This window comes from Eriocheir sinensis, unplaced genomic scaffold, assembly GCF_024679095.1.
Source record: "Eriocheir sinensis breed Jianghai 21 unplaced genomic scaffold, ASM2467909v1 Scaffold103, whole genome shotgun sequence".
NCBI classification, from domain to species: domain Eukaryota; kingdom Metazoa; phylum Arthropoda; class Malacostraca; order Decapoda; family Varunidae; genus Eriocheir; species Eriocheir sinensis.
The window spans coordinates 135,001-136,467 of NW_026110330.1; positions in this window are offsets into that span (position 1 = coordinate 135,001).

Consider the following 1,467-nt stretch of genomic DNA (forward strand, 5'->3'; position numbering starts at 1 on the left):
TAGTCTCGTTATACGCTACATTTAGACTTCGTTAAACACCTCGTATGCGTTCAACGGCGATTTCTTATGTTAGTTTAAGGTTAGAAGCGTATACGGTATCTTCGTTAACCGCTCAGTCTTATCCGTTCAACGTTAAATACTCGTTTAGCGGTGACTTCTCAATGCTTCGTTAAATGTTAGTAAGATATGGAGTGATTTCGTTAACCGTGTATCAGTTATTCATTATTCGTTTAGCGTTGAATGGTCGTTAAGCGGTGACCTGAGATGTTCGTTTAACGGTAGTGTGATTGACGGTGAGTTCGTTAACCGTTCTGTCATCCGTTCAACGAGAAATATTTGTTCAGTGGTGACTTGAGGTTTAACATAAGGTCTTTTCGTTAACCGTTTATCCTTTATCTGTTCAACGTTGAGTATTCATTAAGGAGTGGGTTGAATTTCGTTGACCGCACACTTAATATACTCGTTAAACGTCTGATTCTATTTCTAATCTAACCATTCCAATTTTAACTTCATTTAGATTCATTGAACGCATCATACTCGTTAAGCGGCGACTTGTGATGTTCGCTTAACGTTAGAAGGATTGACTGTGAGTTCGTTAACCGCTCTGTCTTATCCGTTCATCGTAAAAAAAATCGTTTAACGGTAACTGAATTTAGTTGATCGTGAACTTAATATATTCGTTAAACGCCCTATTTTAACTATTTAGATTCATTAAACGCGTCACATTCGTTTAACGCCGACTTGTAATGTTCGTTAAGCGTTAATAGAAGTGACGGTGATTTCGTTAAATATTCGTTTTGCGATAACTTTTCCATTTCGTTATGTTTGAGCTCATGATATTCGTTAAACACATCGTAATCGTTGAACGCAGACATCATAAGGTAGTTTAACGTTAGAAGGGTTTACGGTGAGTTCGTTAACCGGCCTGTCATATCCGTTCAACGTTAAAAATTCGTTTAGCGGTGACTTTTTGGGATTCATTTTACGTCGCAGTTAACCGTTTTATCGTTTAATACTCGTTTAACGGTGATGTGTTTCGTTATACACAGTCTTCGTTTATTTCTTAGTATAATTCGTTTAACGTCAGCAGAGGTTATCCATACCTTCGTTAAACGCTCTATCTTAGTGTTCAGTGTTCAGTACTCGTTTAACAGTGATGTATTTCGTTATATAGAGCCTTCGTTTATTTCTAAGTAGTATAATTCGTTTAACGTCAGCAGAGGTTATCCATACCTTCGTTAAACGCTCTATCTTAGTGTTCAATGTTCAATCTCGTTTAACAGTGATGTATTTCGTTACCATATGTAGTCTTCGTTTATTTCTAAGTAGTATAATACGTTTAACGCCAGCAGAGGTTATCTACACCCTCGTTAAACGCTCTATCTTAGTGTTCAATGTTCAGTAGGCCTACTCGTTTGGCAGTGATGTAATTCGTTATATAGAGCCTTCATTTATTTCTTAGTAGTA